Source organism: Sturnira hondurensis, unplaced genomic scaffold (assembly GCF_014824575.4).
Source record: "Sturnira hondurensis isolate 20B ecotype Veracruz unplaced genomic scaffold, ASM1482457v3 Scaffold0014112, whole genome shotgun sequence".
NCBI lineage: Eukaryota > Metazoa > Chordata > Mammalia > Chiroptera > Phyllostomidae > Sturnira > Sturnira hondurensis.
The window spans coordinates 605,556-628,407 of NW_028086743.1; the positions used below are offsets into that span (position 1 = coordinate 605,556).

At 35.6% G+C, this 22,852-nt stretch overlaps 1 pseudogene; it reads left to right on the plus strand.

Moving 5' to 3' along the window:
* The first annotated feature begins 2,881 nt into the window (after window positions 1–2,881).
* On the plus strand, window positions 2,882–18,422 carry LOC118998439 (nucleophosmin-like; annotated as a pseudogene).
* The last annotated feature ends 4,430 nt before the right edge of the window (window positions 18,423–22,852 follow it).

Below are 22,852 nucleotides of genomic sequence, written 5' to 3' on the forward strand. Positions count from 1 at the left end.
ACAATAAAACTCAAAGTCAGTATTTACCCTATTAAAATGTATACTTTTATTAAAGATTGTGACAATGTTGTAATTATTATGTTACCTTTCCCAGTTTTCCTTCTTACTTTTATTTTTTAAAAATAAAAGACAGAGCTACATTTAATATTTTAGTGAAGAAATCTTAGGCAGAGGTTATTTATAATCTTATAAATAAGATTTATAAGATTAAATATCCACCTATATCCAAATTCTCTGCCTAATCCCATTTTTCATCTAACTTGAAAAATGTCCTTTAGATACATTTATCATATTCAAAATTAACTTTATATGCATAATTCTAAACAAGCTAAGAAAAAAGTGACAATATCTTGAATTCTGTTCTATTAATAATAAACTGGCTTAGGCTGCTATTTACTTTCATCTAAGTTTCTTTTATTTGATAACTGTGACAACTTTGTGAGAGATAATCACGGCATGAAACAAAGCTTGACAGAAGAATGACACAAATTTCACAAATTCCAAATATGTAAGGCTAGAAGTATGAGCTGAGGTTTTTTGAAATTTCCAGTGACTTCAATATATTCCTGATTTCATTTTAACATGAAGTAATATCCAGGTGGCAAGATTTAAGGGTAGAATTGAAGCAATTATATCTAATGGTCTCAGAGTCTTATTCATAATAATGCCAACATATTTTTTAATATTTTGGGCCTCTACCTTTATAAGCCTTCCCTCGCTACTGTTCTTATGGGATATCATAATAAAATGAAAAAAAAGGCAGCACCACAAATTAAAGTCATTTAGATGAAATTGCTGTGATTTTTATTTTTGGTTTATAAACTTCAGTTTCCAATAAGGAAGTATGTAAAAGTAATAGGACAGTCATTACATACTAGGGTAAACAAACAATATTCAAGAGATTCAAAGGGTTGTCTCTTGTTAGCAGATCTGTTTGCTGAGATGCCCAGATTTGATCCAGGTTAACACTGGGAGCACTTGAGATGCCTGCTCTGGAGTTCCTTCTCTTAGCTGAAGACTTTACTAACTCCTTCAGGAAAATCACTGTAACCTTCTCTTCCCAATAAAACCACTATAGCACTTAGTATATATCTTTATTATAACCTGTTAGCTCATCTTTTTTCCCCTTTCTTCCATTCCTCCCTTGTTTTACCCCTGACTAGAGAGATTTCTCAGTTGCTTAAGTACTATGATCTGCCTTTCATGTGTGCTTTAGTCTCCCAGGGGCTTGCATTTTTCCTAGAACAATGGTGGGTGTTGGGGAGATTCAGCTTTATTCTTGTCTGCCTTTTGAGATCCTTCATTGCATGCTGTCTAAAAATGAGCAAGCTGAGACTAAAGTCAGCAGACTGAGGCTCTGACTCAGTAGAGTCAGAATAAGCAGAATGTTTATTTCTTCCTTCTGATCCAAACCATTGATTTATGTCCCAGTTTCCTTCCCTTCACTGTTGGTTCCCTGTATATTTTCCTTTACTTCACTTTGCATAGCTTTCAACTTTTCCTCTATTTTGTGACCATACTCAATCATTTCTGTGAGCATCCTGATTATCAGTGTTTTGAATTGTGTATCTGATAGGTTTGCTATCTTTTCATCTCTAAGTTGTATTTTTTTTCTGGAGCTTTGATCTGTCCTTTCATTTGGGCCATATTTTTTGTCTCTGCATGCCTTTTATGTAGTAAGGGATGGAGCCTTAGGTATTCTTCAGGGCAGTGCAACCCATGCTGCTGTGTTGTGCTGTATGTGGGAGAGGGGTCCAAGACTGAGCAACACCACTTGCTCTGCTCTCGCCCAGCTTTCAGTCACTTCCTCTGCTACATACAAGCAAATTGGGCACTTCTGGTGCTGAATACCAGGTAGGTGGGTTTGCGTTCATTCTAGGACTCTGTGGCTCTCTACAGTGAACTCTCCTATGAGGCTTGGAGTTACTCTTGCCATCTCCACCCCCATAGATTTTTTCAGTCAGAGGTTTTGAGGCTTTATTTCCCCATGCTAGAACCCTGGGTTGTGGAGTCTGTCTCACTCACCAGTTGTTCCTACCAGTTCATCCACACACAAATGTGGGACTGCCTGTTCTTCCAGCCACTGCCTAGCCACACATCCTCTCTGACCAGTCTTCCCGTCTCCGCCCCTCCTACTAGTCTGAATGAATGTTTCTTTAACTCTCTGGTTATCAGACTTCCATATAGTTCAATTTTCTGGTAGTTCTGGTTTGTTTTTGTTTTCAAATTTGTTGTCCTTTTGTTCTTGCAAAGAGGCACAGAATATCTAACTAAACCTCCTTCTTGGCTGAAAGTCTCCAAATTTCAATAGTTTCTGCAATTAATTTTGTATTGCTTCTAAATCAAGAGACTTCTAAGATGGTGGTGAGATAGGAGGGAGTGGAGTCTACTTCCCCCTGCACATGGGTGAAACACCTTAGACGATCTTTTGAGTACCAGAGTGAACAGCCAATGGTATCCCAGCACATATGAAGGCTGGAGAACAAAAATTGTAGTGGACATTGAAAAATCAGATGGTAAGGACAGTGCTTCAGGACAATAAGGTCCCTGGGACCAGCGTGGGGACCAGGACAGCTGAAGCCCCAGGTCCAGCACCCTCAGGGTTTCCTGCAGGGTTCTTGGTAGAAAGCCAGGTCAATGGCTCCTTCCCCTACCAAAAAGGGAGATTTGAGTAGCACCAGGATGGGCCTGGATACCTGAAGTCACAAGGGGGAATAAGGACGAAGTGGCAAACACAGAGGGGTGGTGTGTACCCACTGAGACTGTGGACACTGGCTGGGAAGAGTGGGCAGTGAGGGACCCTGGCCCAAATAGTCCCCGGTCTGATTGGACAGTTGGGCTGTGTGAGAGGCCAGGTGATTGTTTGGCATAGCAGGCTTGAATGCGGGGGATTAAAAATAAAAAAGAAGAAGAAGAAGAAGAAGGCGGCACTCAGCAGCTGTTTACAGAATTCTCCCCCAGCAGCCACCTCGCCTCTTGTGCCTGTACTCTCACCTGGCCCCAGCAGCTGCGCTCCTGCTGCAGCAGCAGAAGTAGAATGCCCCTGTCGCAGCCCTGGGGACAGAGCGGTCCTGATCCTACAGCCCAGAGGCACCTTGCACCCAGCCTCAGTGCCCTGGGTGCAGAAGCAGGGGAGACAGATGGAAAACAAGCATGGAAGGGATTCTCTCTGAGAGACTTTAGAGAGCATTAGTACTGTCAACAGTGGATGTGGCCTCCTCAACTGTGAGAATGAATATTTCTTATTTATGTTGTCTAGTTTGTGATTATTTGTTATAATTGTCCTAGGAAACTAATATGGTCTTCAAAAATGATTCTCTGTAATTCTCTCGTTTTTCTATTAACTTTATGTTTTCAAAGATATAATCTAGTCACTGTGCACTAATATGGCCAGGTCGGTTAAGTGATTTGTTTAGTGCTCAACTCTGATAAGATTTGGACTGTGCCAAATGGGCATTATATATTTTGACTTTCACCCCTCTATATTTTTTAACATCATGCATCTACATTTGATTGACTCATCCTGAGCATTGAAAAAATATTTATGGATGGTGTGTATTTTGGAAACAGATGAATTTAAAAGGGAGAGAGGAATGCAACAGGTTGTGGAATTCAGAAGAGGTTATGTTTTAACTCCTAAGACAGGAAATACTGTAAGTCTTCTGGTAAAAACAGGCAATATTTAATATTTAAGACCACATAATATATGACCCAAAACAGCAGGTGCTTCTCAAGGACTTTAAAGTTTAATCTGAACAGTAATACACACACACACACATATATATATTTGAAAATGTAACAATAAATTGTAGCAAATCATAAATGTCATCTAAGAGGTGGTGACAGAAATATATTCCTGATCTCATTGCTCATTATGTATAGATACCAACAGCTTGTTGTAGGCTATATATTTTAAAATATAATTATATTATATGTAGAATTTCTTTTTCAGATATGTATATTACTAAACACTCTCCCCAAACACTTACCTCTGGAAAATTGGGCAACAGCTGTTTATAGTAAACTTTTATCTCTAGGTGTGTAGTATTGAATAGTAAAAAATCAATTAATTAAAATAACTAAAATGTGCTGTTCTTAAAAAGCACAGTTCTGCTCCTAATTAAATCTGTTTACTTATTGACCATTCCTGCACCAGGAATTAAAGATTGAATTTTTTATTTAAAATTTATTTTAATTTTGTTTTCTTTTTCCATTAAGATATAAGATTTTAAGATTAAAAAATTAATGTATTAAAAACAGACATGATTGCCTATAAGTATAGTTTATTGTTTTTCTTTCTGCTTTTCTCTAAAAACTAACTACCTAAACAGTGCCTAATTTGACATATTGTTGCTTCCTAAAAGAAAAAGGAATGTTTTTTAATACAAAAGAATGTAGCTATTATTCAAAAGAATGTAGCTGTAAAAGAGTGGGGGAGCAAAGAGAAAAATAGCAACCGTCTTGGTAAGTTCAGGCTGTTATAACAAGCTACCATAGATTTGGTGGTTTGTAAACAATAGAAATTTATTTCTTGCAGTTCTAGAAGCTGGAATTTGAAGATCAAGATGCCAGCATTGCTGGGTTTGCTGAAAGCCTACTGTTTTTCTCATTGTACGCTCACAAGGTAAGGAGCAAGAGAAGCAAGCTCTCTCTTGACTTTTATAAGGACACCACTCCCATTTATGAGAACTCCATCCCCGTGACCTAATCTAATCATAATCACCTAGCTAATGTCTCACCTCCTAATAGCATCACACTGTGGGTAGGATCTGAACTTACAAATTGGGGTGACACAAACATTCAGTCCGTAACAGCAATTCTCGGTGAAATAATTTTTTAAAGAAATGTTTATTATTAACTGGATAATTATCTGAATGTAAAGCAGATGCATCTTTGTATCTTTGATTATTTTCATGCCACTAAATGAGTTAGGCGAGTTGTAGACCACCCCATGGCCTCCCCAGGAGAGTTTCAGGTGGTAAACAGTGCGTCATAAATTCCATTGCACTTTTAGCTAAGAATAAAAAAACTAGAAATCCAAGCTTCACCAGAGATAAAACCAGAGATAACCCCGTCCAGCTGTAGGTCAGTTCTATGTTCACAGCAGCCGAGACTGTATGTCTGCTTTCTGGGATTTACTGAATAAGTTTTCTTTTGCTTTTTCCCAAGGATATTACCATTTGTTTTTTACCTTACAGGAATTCCTCCAAATCTAAATTCTTCTAATGTTACCTTTTTTCTCAATACTTTCATGGCTTTTTCTCCTTATTTTTGCTTAACATATTTTATATCAAATGAAATTTTGGGTTGACTAGAAATGGATAATGCTCAAACTACTATATGCAACTCAAGTTTCTCATTTAATATTGGTTTATTTACATGCATGACTTAAATAACTCATTTACTGTGAATTATGACTACTAAATGTCATGAAAATATGTCTATATCAGTCAGTTGATTCAAAAGTGAAACATTCAGTAAACTAGCTGGGGATGAAATATCAGAATTTAACTGAATAAAAACAATCTGTCATGTCTGTAATAAGTGTCTCATGTTTTGACTTACTAGTTATTCCTTAACCTCAGTTTGTCTAATGTTCTTTTTCAGAAATATGTTTCCTTATATTTAAAAGCTTTAAATTGAATCTAATTAACTTTTTTTGTTTAGCTTCATGGTCAAGACATTGAACAGATTTCTTAAGACTAAATTCTCTTAAGTAAGAAGAAGGTCTGGGTCCATGTTTTCTTCTTTTATAGTTATTTAATATATTTGAAAACACAGAGACTGTAATGTACTAGCAATCATTTTCCTCCCTTTGAAAATCTCAGGTGTTGTTCCATTATATAGCTTATTTTTCCCTTTTAGTTATAATTCTAATATCTTGTGGATTGAATTCTAGTCTTGAAACCAAAATTTATCTTTTGTACACCTTCAGACATTTCCTCAATGTGTTTCTCTTCTCAAAAAGCCACTCAGTTAAAGTCATGAAACACATCATCCCCTTACCACTACAGTTATTTTCTTATCAATGGCGTATATGGGAGTCATGATCTACATGGGAAACTTGCGGATACCATATTGTTGTAAAATTCTTATTAAATTAGCTAGTTTTACAATAGTTTATTTAAGGAATGTATTTTCACATTGTGAGTGTTTCAATGAAATAGGAAAGTATCAGAGAAAAAGTACTAGCTACTAATATTTTCTAATTAGCCAAAAATATAATGGCCTAGTGTGTTGCCACCCTTCAAGGCCAGGCAGATTCATGGTATTCATGCAAACAGAAAAATATTCACGGAGCTGTTGGGATGTTGGGCATGCCTTTATTCACGGGTGGGCAAGCCATGCACACTGTAAGCTGTGTGTCTATCTGCATGTCTCATGTCATATCCCTTGCTCCCCAGCATGGCACACATTATGCCACCTGTCCCCTTGCATGTCTCTCATCATCGTTGCCCCATCAGGGAGTCCCTACCTGTTTAAGTACTAGAGGGGAACACAGCTGGCAAGATGCCAGAAATTATACAACATAACTAAATTCTGCTCATGTGAGCCTACTTCATGTTAGGGGGACAGTTTATGGGACTCAGTCTCTAGGCTATGAGAACACTAGTTATCAGGCTCCTTTAAGGCTTTGGTAACAGTGCTTCCCTTAGCTACCCAGACACTGGGGTGAGGAAGCCAGACTATCTCCACTTACCCTACACCTAGTCATCACTACCCATTATCTTTAATAGAAAAAATAATAATTCCCAGATAACTCTTACAGTGAAGATATCTATCAATTTTACAAAGATTTTTGAAGAGGTAGTAGCCTGAAATTTTAACAATTGTAGCAGATTTTTTAGGTGCCTATTCCGAGTGAGTGAAATGGAAGCACAAATCATTTTCAAACTTATGAGTTATATTTTTATTTTATTTTTAAAAATATTTTCTTTGTAGTATTTTTCCATTACCATTTGTCCCCCTTATACCTCCCCCCCACAATCAACACATTGCTGTCCATGTCCATGAGTCTTTTTTCTTTTGGAGCTGAAGAACATTATGTTAAGTGAAATAGGTCAGTCAAAGAAAGACAAATACCATATAATTTCACTCGTATGTGGAATCTAGTGAACTAATTGAACTAACAAGCAAAATAGAGACAAACTCATAAAGAGTAGGCTGACAGCTCTGGGAGGGATCATAATGGGTGAAACTAAGCAAAAAATGAGTCATACTTTTATACAATTGATATTAAAATCCAAATATTGAGATAACTTACCAGTTTAATAAAAGCTTCTTGTTATATTTACAGATATTAGTTTTTCTTAACAACACTTTTCAACAGATTGTTCTAGACAGTTTTTAGAAAAATACCAAATTATTTCACTGCTTTGGTAACACAGTTTCAGTCATTATTATTTTTTTAATTTTATTTATTTATCTTTAGAGAGAAAGGGAAGGAGAGAAATATCAATGTATGGTTGCCTCTCATGAGTCCCCTGCTGGGAACTGGCCTGCAACCCAGGCATGTGCCCTGAATGGGAATCGAACCGCAACCGCAATTGTGTGGTCCTCAGGCCCGCGCTCAATCCACTGAGCTACATCAGCCAGGGCTCAGTCATTATTATTAAGATGAATGATTTTATCTTCATCTTTCAATCCTGGGCTTTAGAAATACAACAGTTAATCCAATGTGATTTTATGCATGCAAAGTGAAGCTACAGTCTTAGTTATTTGTAATTGTGGTTAAAATTGTCATCATTGAGTAAAACATAAGTTTGGCTTTCCATTAATAGAATTAAAAACATAGAAAAGTTAAAGAAGACTTTGTAAAAAGTGCAGTGAAAGAGACTAAATTTTGAGAAACTAAATTGTGCTGGCTGCTTTTGACTTCTCCCACGTAGCTGTATCAATATTCCATCGACATTGCTTAAGTGGTGAATTAGAGAGCTATAGAAATGTAAAGTCATCACCTTCAGTTTTTCCTGGAAAATATATTGAGCATTTTCTAGCTTTAAGCTCATTTTATTCTTGTTAATGTTTAATTTATATAGCAAATGAATGGAAAGGTAAAGGTTTCAGATATGTAAAACCTCATTGAACATGCATAATGAAAAGGAAACCTGTCTTGATTACTTTCTGTGATTTTGAAATTGAACCAAGTCAATTTAATAGCAGCAACCATGGCTTTTTCCATTTGTGAAAAGGTGAGGCAAATGTCTTTCCAATTATATTTGCCATGCTTTCATTTCCTAGTTTGTATATATCTATAATCATAATCTCAAGTTATTTTCTTTTAATAACTATACCAATAGGCTGAAATGTATTTGAATAGTAAGGTGTTAGAAAACCCTTTGAAATAATGCCAATAACAAGAAGCGCATGATTAGCAAGTTGAATTGTGCTCACTGGAAGAGAATTTCTAAGCTTCAGAGTATCTTTAAAGACATAGATATAATAGTATGTTCTTGTTTAAGAAAAAGAGTAATAACTAATTTTTTGGAACATTTTGAACTGTGGTAAATACTATGTAATTAATTTTTCCACGGTATCATATCTCTTCTAAACACTAAAGATACTGAGAAATTAAATAAATGGGTGCATAAGGACATGTCTCTTTACAGGCTAATTGGCTACTACTAAAAATGTGTGGGCATATAGCAGTAAGCCCCATTCACAAAGTATATATAGTGCTCATGACCTCTGGCCGCTGCATAAAAAATGAGAAAGGAACCAACTATTTAATCAGGGGTTACTCTGGGCTGATTTTCTTGTAATGAGTATTATATGTACTAAATGGTTAATTCCAGGGAATAAATCTGTCTTTTCAGAATGACCTCCTTTAATAGATGAAGACACCAGGTCTCTACAGCTTCTATAATTTACCATAGTGTATGACAAAGATTTAAAAGTTGAACCAAGTTCTCTCTGTTCTACAGCTATGTCCAAAATTTGATCTTCAGTTAAAATATTAAATAATCAATTAAGTACTGAATGATTGCCCTAAGATAGCACTGAGGATGATTTAGATAGAGGGATAACAATTTACATAAAGTCTATTTTGTTTTTCCTTTGCCCACTCCCATGGTCTATCCTATAATTTAATACTGGGCTGTAAAAATGGAGAAAGAAGCCCTGGCTGGTGTAGCTCAGTGGATTGAGCTCGGGCCTGTGAACCACACGATCGCAGTTCGATTCCCAGTCAGGGCACATGCCTGGGTTGCAGGCCAGCTCCCAGCAAGGGACTCACAAGAGGCAACCATACACTGATATTTCTCTCCTTCTCTTCCTCTCTAAAAATAAATAAATAATTTTTTTAAAAAAATGGAGAAAGAAAAGAGTCTTTTTATTGGATATATTTAATTTACAATATTTAATTTAATAAACAACAATAATACCAAGTGCCATTTCTCCTACCTCCTACCTGTTCACAGGTGAAGTATCTATAGAACGTGGATTGAATAGAGCTGAGTTCATTTTCAGGTATTTGGCTTTGACTTAATAGAAAAATCTACAGAAGTTATGTATGTTACAGTAAAGCAACCCATGCCCAAAGTTCAGCCTTTTCATCTTTTGGAATCAGAACAAGATTCACTGGTCTTTATTCCCAATTCTAATTCCTACAGAAATCAGAAAATGAGTGTGAGTGGGACCACAAGTTCTGATATTTCTTTAGGCAACAAAGGGAGACAAGTTGTGACATTACTATATATCACAATGACTTTTTGTCAGATTCTTCTAATAGTACAAAATTTTCTTAGTTCAACTGTGCAGTTAATAAATACCTGCTGTTCTAGCATATTAACAAGTCAGAATAATGCCAACCTGTCAGTAATGCCTACCAAACTGCCAACCTGTCTTCTGTCTGTATGATCCAGTAACAAATCTCCAATGCCTTTCTATGGCTCCCCTCTCATTAATTCCCTGCTGCTAACTACTTTGTTGTTGTTATTGTAAGCTGTTTTTTGGATTCTCCTAGCTATGTTCTTTTCAAGCCCCTTATGTCCTCAACTTCTGGACTGAAAGCTATTTTTCAACCCTAGGCAAAATTAAAACTCAACTTTCCATTTATACACCTCTACCTCTCATGTCAGTATCATTGAACAGTCCTTTGAAACATTTCTCCCTGTACATGAGTTTGTTGCACCATTAGTCACAGTGTTCTTCTCCTTTCCAAGTTCCCTGAAGACATAGTATATCTTGTAGAACACTGAATCAGGCTTGAGGAATGTACTTGGGCATGGCAATGGACAGCAATAGTAATCTCAGTAGTGTTTTCCTCTATATCTTTCTTTTTTGCTTCCCCAGTAATTCTGGAATTCCCATGTACTTTTGGATGAATTTTTTGCTTGCCTGTCTAAAAATAATGCATAGTTATTCTACATATCTTGAGTTATTACATTATTATTTAAGAAACTGGACAATAGTGGAATGAATGGAATTTCCTAATTTTCAAGAAGAACTTTCAGCTTGAGTCAATGTTGTCCTCTCATCTAATCACTATGATTGGGGTGAAAAAGACTATCATTTTATACATAAGATTGTCTGGAGCTATATAAACACATACAGAATAAAATGCAATCTCTACCTAGTGGAGTGAGGCAGATATCTTTATAGCATATCAGGACTTAATAAGCACAGAGTAGTTATCTGGGGTTTTATGTCAATTTTTACTATTTTTCATACTTCACTGATAGATGAAACCTTCTTTTCTCCCACAAGTAAACTTCATACCATATGTTGCCATGAGATGGAAGAAGTTTTTCAATGAGGAGAAAATTACAGTAGCCTGAAAATTGAGCTCATGAATTGAACATCATTCTGATGTAAAAGCTGATAAAAGAGAAGAGCACAAAAAGGAAATGCAGTAAAATGCTTCCAATGACTAGAAATGCAGGAAAAAGAATAAAATACTAATCTGAAATTTTAAATTTCTTCCTTCTTTTTTCAGGCTCAAATAGTTACTTAAGTATATAGGCTTACAATTTCTATTGTTTACTAAACTAAACTCCCACTTTTTCACAGATCTCTTCTCTAACAGACACAAGACACTATTCAAGCAGTACTCCTTTACCACACTTTGCATATCATCTATTTTTATTTTTGTACTAGATCACCTCATCAGCATACAAATGTGTTACTTCTCCTATCTTAGAAAGCAAACAAACACACACACACACACACACACACACAAACAGATAAACCAACAAGAAGTAATTTTAGCCCCACTTTTCCTTTCAGGTACTACCCCATACAAAAATTTTTCAACGGTGTTTATAATAATTTCTAATTATCCTTTTCCCATTCCCTAACAACAGTCTTAGTGCAGGTGCTAGCACTCTCCATACCGCCACACAGTAAATTCTCACTCATCATCTTACTTGTCCATCAGCACCACTTAATACAAGGAGTGTTCATTCATTCACTTGGCTTCCTTGACACTTCCCTGTCCTGGTCTTCTTTTACCCACTAAGAGTTATTCTCACCTTGTTTTGCTGCATGAACTCCATCATCCCAGTCTCATTCATAAAGTGTCACTGGCTCATCCCTCAGCCCTTACTCACCTCTATCAACTCCTTCGGTGATTTTGTCCTGTCTCATGTCTTTATATATCTTCTCTATGATTATAATACCCAGATATGTTTCTATCTAGAACCTCCCCTATCATGTAAGATTCAGATATGAAAATTATTTGCAAAAGTCTCTACTTAGATGTATGGCTAAAGTAGAGGAAACTGAAACATAACTTGTCCTGAACCAATCTTCTGATTTCTGCTCTTTCCACCCAATCTTAAACCGTTTACATTTAAGATGATTATTGATAGATGCATATGCAGTGTCATTTATTCTTAAACTGTTTTCCTCTGTTTTTTTTTACCTCTCTCTTTTTCCTTCTTCTTCTTAAAACAAATCTTTTAACTTTTTTGCAGTACTGTTTTGGTGTTAACAAACTCCTTTAGCTTTTTTTTCTTATCTGGAAAGCTTTTTATTTCTCCTTCGATTTTAAATGATAGTCTTGCATTGTAAAGTAGCTTTGGTTGTAGGTCCTTGCTTTCCATCATCTTGAATATCTCCCTTCAGGCCTGAAATGTTTCTGCTGAGTAATCAGATGCCAGTCTAATTGGTGCTCCCTGTAGGTAACCACCTGCTTTTCTCTTGTGACTTTTAGGATTCTGTTCTTGTCTTAAAGCCTTCTGATTTTAACTAAGATGTGTCTCAGTGTAGGCCTCTTTATGTCCAACCTGTTTAGAACTCTCAAGCTTCCTGGACTTTTGTATCTTCTTACTTCATCAGAGTAGGGAAGTTTTCATCATTATTGCCTCAAATAGGTTCTTAATCCCTTGCTCATTCTCTTCTCCTTCTTGTATTCCCATGACACAGATTTTTGTTATGCTTCGTGTTGTCCAAAATATTTCTTAAGCTCTCCTCATTTTTCCAAACTTGTTTTTCCTTTTGCTGCTCTGCCTGTTTTTATTTTTATTTTCTACGTTGTCTTCTAGAACACTGATTTAATCATTCTTCATCTAACCTACTGTTTATTTCCTCCAGTGTATTATTTATTTCAGATATTATATTCTTCATTTCTGATGAGTCCTTTTTTAATAGTTTCTATGTCTTTTTTCATGCTATTGAGTATCCTTATAATCATTACTCTAAACACTCTATCTGATAAATTGTTTGCCTCTATTTCATGTAGTTCTTCTGGAGAATTCTCTTGTTTCATTTGGGGTGTGTTTCTTTCTCTTCCCATTTGGGCTGCTGCTTTGTATTTTTCACCTAAGATGTTACACTAAACAGTTATTAAACTGAGTAGCTGTTAATATAATCATACTGTAATCAGCAGCCTGGCTTAAGCACCACAGGGTGGCACAGAGTAATTCCTGTGGGTGGGAGTATTACTTCCACTCAGGCTAATGTCATTCAGAGAAGAGGCCTGCCTATGAAAGATGGCCTCTGCAGTATGGAAAATGACTCAACTCAGGGATCCCAGTGGCTATTCCTTCTGTTCTCTTCCCAGAGTCACCAAACCCAGCCTCTCCTCAAGTGTCTCTAGTCCACTCTGCTCTCCCTTTGCTGGAGACTAGGGTAAGTTGCTGCAAATGAAATTTTGTGTTTTGGCCCTTAAAGAGTCTCTCTGGGTCTCCAGCTATCTCTCCTTGGCAGGTAGAATCCCTGCTGCTTTTCACAGCTGGATGTTATCTGGGTTCCTTTCCAGCTCTGGTTTTGTAGGCTGGGGAGCCCAACTTGGAGTTCAGACCCCATTCTTCTCAAGGGTAACCAGTGGGCCACTGAAATATTTCTCTAGAACTTCAGCTTCCACCTATGGGAGCCCAGCTAACCCTTTCGTGACAGCCCCTTCTTCTGCTTTCCCTAACAGTCACATTGTGGTGAAGTGGTTTCTTCTGTCTGTTCATGGTTATAAGGCTTCTCTCCAGCTAGTGTTGATTTAGTTATTCTGGATGATTTCTCTATAATTTAGTTGTAATTCCAGATTGGTCCTGGAAGGACATTAGTGTAGCTTCCTCTTACTCCTCAACTATCTTGGATCCTCCATATAAATTTTAAATGATACATAATATATTTTGCTTATTAATTGTATCTTTCCTACTGTAATATATTAATTCCATGAGGATAACTATTTTTATAAAATTTGCTCCCTGCTGTGTTCCCAGCACTCAGAATAATTGGCACATGGCAAGTCTAAAAATATTTTCTGTAGGATGAAAAATATATTGATTATATCTGCTCTGTGTGGAAACCCTGGGCAGTCTGATAATTCTCTCCTGGGTTCCCTTTTCTACTATTAGTCACTGCTGGAAACTTTGAGTAAGACCCCACCACTCCTGAGTCAATGAGTGAAATGAGACATCTGTTCCTTAACCTTCCTGCACTACCCCTTCAGTACCTGCACAATTACCACCCATGGGAAACACAAATGAAGAGGGTTTTATGACTATTTTAGAAGGAAATTGGAGGACAAGTTAAAGTATATTAATTCATTTATTAACTTGTTCAACCGCTATTAATATCTGGAATTTCTTTAAGTCTGAAATGCATTTCTACTAGGTATTTGACCCTGTATATACAAGTTAATATCTCTATACAAAACTACTTCTATTAAGCAACCCTTCATATCACCACAGCCCCTTAAAACAACTCCATGATTTAAAACCCTCCCCCACTCCTGACACTTTCTGAAAAGCTCCACTAAAAACCCTAAATATCTTTAAGTCTAAACTAATATCCCTTCAAGGATCCACAGCAATTTTGAAAGGCCATTGCAGCCAGAATCTTACCATATATGTCTTTCACTGAAGGAGGATGGCAGAGTTAAAGTGGAGCAAGTGAATTCCTCCTGGTTCAAGGCCCTTCATGATATTTTACCTCTGTAAAGTTTAAGCAACAGATATATTCCATATTGAATCTATTAAATTTTATATGTGTCCATCTACAAATAGAAAATTTATTTTCTGGGAGGACTGCCATGTAAAATAATTATTTCCTCAATTAACAAGTTCTTTGTTTCTTCCTAATATCACAAAATTAGCATGTGCATTTAGTGTAATGTCTGTAATTACTCAAACAGGCCATTATCTTTAAAAACTTTTCACAATAATATAAAAATATAGTTGGAGGAATTCACAGGTGGATAAAGCAAAAATGAGTATTATTTTTAAAAAGAGAGAAAAGGATTGTTTTTAAAACTACTTCAGAAAGATAATGGTTAAAAAAGTGTGGTACTAGTATTCAAAAGAATGTATTATACTTTGGCTCACAATTACTATCCCAGAAAGATCCTAATATGTAGAAAAATCTAGTATAATAAATATGGAATTTTAAAAACAAGAACATCATATATATATATATATATATATATATATATATATGAAATGGTTCTGCAATTATTAGTTACCTATTGAAAGAAAATCATATTGTAAATCCATGGTTACTACAATTTCCAGGTATAAAGATATAAAAGAAGAAATTTGTAAAAAGAAAGAACAATGTTTTAAAAAGAAGACATTGATCCAAAATATTGGTGGAAATAACTTCTAAACAGGACACAAAAGGCAGAAAAAATTACCATTTGAAGTACAATATCATAATGATAAATACATTTTAGATATCTAGATTATAGTATTAATAAGCTAATATATTTTCTAAATATGACTAATTTGTTTTTGTATATAAACAAAAAATTCTGAGGTTAGAAAGCTCTTTCCAGAAACTTTATTCTCATGGGATCCTCTGCTTTATTTTATTCTGCCACCAGCCCTAAGTTAAAGAGGTGCAGTATGGATCTTGGCAGCATCAGGTTCTCTGTCCAGTGTTCCTGAGGTGCCATGTGACATGGGAATCTTAATTGTAAACTGAGTTTAATGACCATCCTGTGCGACATCTATTGTGGACGTATCTTTGCTACTGTTGTATCATCCATGTGTGATTCTAACCAGAAGAATAATAGTCACATATACAAACAGAGCTTTAGGCTGTTTTCAATTCCAAAGGCTTTTTAAGAATGTGATATTTAGCAGGAGTAAATAGACTGGCTAACAAAGGTGGGACATGTCCTCATACCTAATGAACTAGTGTCAGTAAAAAGCAAAGGTCTGATACAGAGAGCTACATTCTTGTTCTGAGCTGCCCTGCTGCAGGAATTTTTTTGACTGAAAGCTCAGAGCAATTTACTTGCTCATAATCCAAATCAAGAAACTGGCATTGTTTGAACTTCAAATAAAATAAAGATATACTATCTCAGATGAGAAAATATTTAACATGAATTTCTTTTAACATGAATTTCCTATACAAACTAAGACTTACACAAGATGAGACAAAAGTAGATTTACAGTTGTTTGTACACAAAAGTTTATTTTTGTATTATTATTTATTTATTATATTATTTTCCATATAAATGTAAACCTACTTTTTTCTACCCTGTATAGGAGCTAAAAATAAAAAGAAAACCAAAGAAGGGGGAAATTAGAATGAGCAATTTATATAGCAGAACTGCATAGTGAGATGGCAAAAACCATGGAAGTTATAATTGGATGTTAATTATTACTAAAATAACTATCCATGATGCTATATTCATGGTTCAGGTGCATATTATCTGAGACTTTTTTTTGTCTCTTAATCATTTCATTTGTTTTTTATTGTTCAATTACAGTTATCCTCACTTCCCCCCCATTACTCTCCCTTCCTCGCCTCTGCCCGCCCCCCCCTATTGTTTTTTTCTGTGGGTCCTTTTTACATGTTTCTTGACAAACCTTCCCTTTCTTTTCCCCATTATCCCCTTCTTCTCCCTCCTCTCTGTTTACTGTCAGTTTGTTCTTTATTTCAATGTCTCTGGTTCTATTTTGCTCACTTGTTTGTTTTGTTGATTAGGTTCCACTTATAGGTGAGATCATATGGTATTTGTCTTTCACTGCCTGGCTTATTTCACTTAGCATAACATTCTCCCAGGCACATCAGAGATCTTACAGAATGACCCAATTCAACATAAACCCAAACATTTCATTAGAAGGAAATTATGAAAGCCTCTTTGAAAACCATGTCAGAAGGAATACTTTATGTTTTATGGTACTTCATTTATATGGAAAAAAAGTCAATTTTGATTCTGGATTTAAGAAATTAAATGGGAGGGAGGTGGGGAGCATTGGGGGGGTGGGCTGGGATGGGAGTAAAAGACAGAAAACTGTACTTGAACAATAATTAAATAAAAAAGACATTAAAAAAACTAATTCAACTCTATCAATAAATTATCTTTGTGGAATTTTTCCCTCAGCTAAAATAATGAGTAAGTAAAAAAGAAATATGACTCTTAGTCTGTGTTTTCTATCTATATATTCCACCACCAACTTATATTTAATATTTATAAATATTGTATCAAAATAGTACATAAAATTTTTTGTAAAGGACTAACTATGTTCCTGGTGTGATTGCTACCTGTTCTTTTATTTTCCTATATTTTTAATTGATCTTCAAGTACAGTTGTTTACATTTTCTCCCTACCATGGCCACCAGCCCTGTCCTTGATCCTACCCCTTTTGACTTTGTCCATGTGTCCTTTATATATGTTCATTGATGACCCTTCCCCTATTTCCCCCACTATTCCTCTCCTCTCTCCCTTCTGATTACTGTCAGTTTGTTCTTTATTTCAATGTTTCTAGTTATATTTTGCTTGCTTGTTTGTTTTGTTGATTAGGTTCCACTTATAGGTGAGATCTTATGGTGTTTGTCCCTCACCATCTGGTTTATTTCACTTAGTGTAATGCTCTCCAGATCCATCCATGCTGTTGTGAAGCATAGGAGCTCCTCTTTCTTTCTGCTGTGTAGTATTCCATTGTGTAAATGTACCACAGTTTTTGATGCATTAATTTACTGATGGGCACCTAGGTTGCTTCCAACACTTGGCAATTGTAAATTTTGTGTTGCTATTAACATTGGAGTGCATAGGTTCTTTTGAATTGGTGTTTCAGGATTCTTACGGTATAATCCAAATATCCCTTGTGTCTGTTCTGAAAAACTGAGGTCATTTATCTCCACCCATCTTCTCTCACACCTGAGTGGGTGCCACTACCAAAAGGGAGATTCAGTGGACATGGACATGAGCCCTCTGAGGCACTAGAATTTTCCCTATGGTTATGGACCAAAGGCTAACAAAGATTATGACTTTAAGGTGAATAATGATGAAAATGAGTAACAATTTTCTTATGAGTGGTCAGTTTAGGGTCTGGTGCAAAAAATGAACTACACATTGTTAAAGCAGAAGGAATGAATTATGAAGTCAGTCCAAATAAGGTAACTCTGGCAACCTTAAAAATGTACACCCAATGGTTTCCATTGATGGCTTTTAAATAACACTGCCTGTGGCCTTACAGTTGCATTGTGGTCCAGGGTCTTTGCATATTAGTTGATAGCACTTAGCAGCTGTGGAGGAAGATGAAGGGGAAAAGAATGTGAAACTCCTGAGTATATCAGGAAAGTGTTCTGCTCCCAGAAGTGGTAGCAAGTTTACACAATAAAAAGGAAAACATGCAGTTGATGAAGATAATGAGGACTATGATGATGATGATGATGGAAATAATGATGATGATGATTTTGAGGATGAGTGGGCTGAAGAAAAAGCTCTAGTCAAGGAATTTGTTTAAGATACTATAGCCAAAAATGCACAAAAATCAAAACAGAATGGAAAAGACTGAAAAATCACCAAACCAAGATTAAAAAGTCAAGAATCCTTCAAAAAAAAAAACAGAAAAAAACCCTAAAATACTAAAGGATCTAGTTCTGTAAAATACATTAGGGCAAAAATCCAAGCAAGTATAAAAAATGGTGGTCCACTCATCATATTGGAAGGCAGTTCCATCAATTATGTGAAGCATTGCTTCTGGATGACTGACCATAAGACTAGTCAAAATCTCTGGCAACATAAGTAGTTTCTTTAAGAAAATAGTTTAAATACTTTGTTTAAAATTTTCATCTTTATTTCTGTAACAATTGATGTCTGGATGCCCTTTTTAAAATAAAAGGGAGAATTTTCTGTGTCTCATAAATGTTGTTTAGGTTTCATTGCCAAGAATGTGTTGCCAAAATGCCTGTTTAGCTTTTTTCATCATTTTTTTTACTTATTCTATTACAGTTGTCCCAGTTTTTACCACTTTGCCCTCCTCTGCCCAGCCTACCCCCCTGCTCCCACAGTCAATCCCCACACCACTGTCCATGTCCATGGAGCATTCATACATGACTAGTCCCTTCCCCTTCTTTCCACCACTATCCCCGTCTTCCCCCATTCACTTTGAGTCTAGGTTTCCATGATTCCATGCCTGTGGTTGTATTTTGACCATCAGTTTATTTTTTGTTCCTATTAGATTCCTAATATAGGTGAGATCATATGTTATTTGCCCTGTACTGACTAGCTTATTTCACTTAGCGTAATGCTGGGAATATACTCTAAGAATCCCAAATCACCAGTTCAAAAGAACTTATATACCCACTGTTTATAGAAGCACTATTTACAATAACAAAATGGTGGAAGCAATGTAAGTGCCAGCAAATGAGTGGATCAAAAAACCTTGGTACATTTACACAATGGAATACTATATAGCAGAAAGAAAGAAGGAATGTCTGTTTTGTTTTTAAAGATGGTAGTCCACCCTTTGCTTAGTTTTAAGAAATTATAGAACATTATGATAGAATGTAGTAGTGGTGGTCATCAGACAAATAGAAATATTGGTAAAAATATACATGTGAAATAAATTCAGTATTTTAATAAAATAAAAAATGGACTCTGCATGAAATATATGATATTCTCTTACATATAAATGATATGATGACCCATAATTCATTTTTTCAAGGAGGACTTTACATGTTGTGCCATGCATGTGCTCAGTGTTGGGCATGCTGAATTTGAGGGGAAAGTGACATCAGTTCTTGACTAAAGAAACACATGGTTCCAGGGATGTGTATTCTGAACAGTTTCTAATAACATGGACAAGATTGATGCATTGAATTGTCCATCTTCTCTGGTATAACATTTTGACTGTGTTATAGCTTTGTAAAATTGCTCACTGGCAAAACTATAGCTTTGGTCAAAAAATGGGATGTGGCTAGAGAAGATGGATATTCTGTGGTCAACAGAAGGAATTACGTTTAGTCATATAAAGTACCCCAATACTCAACTTCAACTACATTATGTTTATGCTTTCTGAAGACAGCTACAATAAAGAAAGGAAAATTTCTTATATCTCAAATTTTTATTTTTTTCAATTATATATTTTTTCCATTTCTGTTTGTCCCTTTAAACCCTTTCCCACTTCTACCCACCCTCACCCTACTCCCCATAATCACCACACTGCCATCCATGACCATGGGTCCTTTTTTCTTCTTGCCTTATCTCTGCACCTCATAGTACAGCACCCACCCCTAAACTGTCAACCTGCTTACTATCTGAGTCTGTCTCTATTTTGCTTGTTAGCTCAATTTATTCATTAGATTCCACATGTGGGTGAAACTATATGGTATTTGTATTAGTCTGACTGGCTTATTTCATTTAGCATAATGTTCTCCAGGAAGTAAAAATCTTGTATTGATGGAGGTGTCAAGTTGGGTCTTTTGGGGGGAAACAGGATTTGAATCACAAGAATGTTTCTGTTGCCATCATTTAACTTAGAAGCAGTGTACGTTGGTAAAAAATTTCACAAGCAACAACAGTGTCTAGCCAACCTGGAAAATTAATGAGTGTTAAAATGGCTTGCATGAGACTAGACAGTAGTTTAGAGATTGGGCTGGCTCTATATGTCTTACAGAACCCCTTTAGTCCTGGCCTCATCCACTGTTTTGTAATCTTATAGAGGACAGATGTGTGATAGATCAATCTATATGAAAACAATAATCTAAATGTTACTCATCTTTTTTCAGAAACACAGAGATTCTATATCTTGCAAAATCAACTCATGTAAAGGTTCTTCAATTTATTATTTAACTCTTGAAAATTCCTAAGAATCATAAGGATTCTTAATTTTTTGGCCAATGGGTATAAATGGAAAATCATGAAAGCTATTTCTTTCAGAAAAATTATTAAAATATTATTAAATATCTCAAATATATTATAGGTTATTTCACATTCATAATTAATGCATTCTAAATGCAAAACATATTTTAAAAATAATGGCTGCTGTCTGTTCTCCTCTTCACTAACTTTATTTGTTTAGTTTAGGCCATAATAATGTGGAGTGACTATGCATCACTCTATACCAACAGCCTACTAGTCTATAATATACCATATTTCTACCCATGCCAAAATTGCACTATAGAACACCTAATGTGATCTTTCTACAATGTAAAATCAATTACCATTTATCAATTTTAAAAAGAGCAAAAACATCAAAACCTTATTTTTTAACATTAACTAAGGAATATAATGTCTATATTTCTTAATAAGAACCTTAACAGGCTAACTCCAGACTCTCAATTTTTATTTTCTACTACATCTTTCGATAATGCCTCATATCTTAGCTATACTAAATGCCTCCATGCACTAAGTGCATTTTATTATAACATCGTATAATTAATAACGAAACAATTCACCTCATCTTTTATGCATGCTATCTACCTAAAATACTCTTTTCCACCACTCATAGGCTGGGCAACTCCCTCTTGATTTTCATGACCCAGGATTGTTTCCCTCTGGTAAGCAAGTATCACTTTTCTCCTACCTTTGAAATCCCACAGCTCTCCCCCTGCTTATTGTATTATAACTGTTAATTATCTGTCTATATCCTTGTGAGAGAGGGAATACAGTTCTACTACCAAATATATAACTCATGCTTTCATGAGTTTTATTTTATTACATATTTTCTTTTTGAGCTATACATACACACTTGTCTGTGCCCATGTTTTATTTGGGCTTACTTTGAGGTAAAAAAACAAAAAAACAAAACAACAACAACAACAAAATATTGTATGTCCAGGATTGTATCTCTGAAAGTAAAATCATTCATGGTGTCCATTAATTGAAAAAAAACAGAATGCATTTCAGAATTTAAAGCCAAACTAAGAAGAACTCTAAGTAAAGCTTTGAGAAAAAGAGAAAAAAAATCTCATTCTTTTGATGATGATTTTTGCATTATTACTAAGAGATTGCTTCTGCCTCGAAATTTATGTTGTGCTAATTTCCATGTGGATAGTGGACAGGAGCTAAGAAGTACAGAGTAAAAACTATCTCAAATCCTTTGGAGCTAAAAGAGAACCAGTCTAGTTCATAACTTAATTAATATGGGGCCTTCATGCTCTGAGAAAAAATTAATTTTGGAAGATCATAAATCTACCTTTTTAAACAGCTTTTTGAGTTATAAATGATATACCCTAAGTGTTCACCCATTTTACATATACACTTCAGTGCTTTTAGTAACAGTATTGTATGATTATTACCACAGATTTGACTCAGAATGATCCTACCCTGTTTATAGAGATACTGAGATACTTTTCAGTAACAAACCCACAAGCCATTAAGCCAAAACATGCTCAGAGGAGAAAATTTTTACCTCCAGCTGCACCTAGAACTACAATCTTGTTCCTCCAAACACACACACACACAGAACCAAAGACAAGAATTTATCCCTGGAACTTGAAAACCAGTATTTTTTCAGAAGCAAAGCATTCATTGCCAGAAAGATCCTGTGCTGACTCCCATTTACCATAAATGAATGGCTAAATTCCAAGATCCTCCAATCAAAATTCACCCCACCAGCACTTCTGAATTCCCATTCCTCCAAACTCTTTTTTAAATGTATTTTTAAAATATTTTATTTATTTATCTTTAGCGGGGAAGGAAAGGAGAGAGGGAGAGAAATATCAAGGTATGGTTGCCTCTGCCAAGGACACACAATGTATCGTGTGTCCCCTGCCGGGAACTGGCCTGGTGCAGGCATGTGCCCTGACTGCGAATCGAACCATGATCCTCTGGTTCGCAGGCCCGTGCTCAATCCACTGAGCTACACCAGCCAGGGCTCCTCCAAACTCTTTAAATACCTAATCCACTGAGTGCAATGGATTTGAAGCACTAGTAGATCCATCTCTTTGGTTGGTGCCTTCTCACTTAGTGTCTCTCTTTATTCCAAACTCTGAATCTTTGTGATTTGGCCTTTTGAAGTATCAGACACATAAACTTGGGTTCTGTAATACAATCATTACCACTATTTAGTTTTAGCATCACCACAAAATATTATATATTTTCTGACTATTTGTGTCTAATCCCTGTTCATATTCCTAGCGCTAGGTAGCCATTAATTTATTTTCTGTGTATAGACTTGTCTTTTTTGTACATTTCATGTAAGTGAAATAATAAAACATCTAAATTTTTGCTTTT